Below are 682 nucleotides of genomic sequence, written 5' to 3'. Positions count from 1 at the left end.
TTCACCTGTGGGGTCCCACCCTTTGATTTTCTCCATAACCAGCGACCTCGTCCCGTAATGTTTTTTCCATAACCTCCCGTGGATGTAGCATCTTTTCACATAGTGCCATAACCCCGATGACGATGATGGCCATATGTCTTTAAGGTGTTAAAGCTGCTTGGAGGGACACTCAGAATCATGTTATGCGCGTGCACAAATTGCCAAGGAGCATAACATGATGCTCAAGGGCACATGGATCACATTGCACGTGTTTCCATGTTCGTTTTCGCTTTCACTAAGAAATGCAAAACAAATGTGATTCGCTTTCCGATTTGTGCATCCTATTTGTATTTGTCCCATCATGTAAATATGTACCACTTTATGATGTTAAATCAAGGCGAGTAATAGGCGCCGGAACGTTGGCTGAAATTTCGACCGGTCGCACCGCGTACATACCATTCGCTCTTTATTAGCCGTATATACAATGCCTTCTTAACTACTTCTCTAGTTAAAAAACAAATAGTGGTGCATGTTCATCCGAGCAGCCCCGTGAATTCCCCCATCCGTCATCTAGGCATCCACCTAGCCGCCGGCCACCGCCCTCGTCGCCCTGGCCGCCGGCTCTTCTCCAGCTCTCGCCAGCAGCATCGTCGGCCGCCCGGCCGCTCGCAAGGCACCACCCCAAAGATTGTTGCTCGCCATG

This window comes from Triticum dicoccoides, chromosome 6B, assembly GCF_002162155.2.
Source record: "Triticum dicoccoides isolate Atlit2015 ecotype Zavitan chromosome 6B, WEW_v2.0, whole genome shotgun sequence".
Classification (NCBI taxonomy): Eukaryota; Viridiplantae; Streptophyta; class Magnoliopsida; order Poales; family Poaceae; genus Triticum; species Triticum dicoccoides.
Note: the sequence above shows the minus strand (reverse complement) of the source record.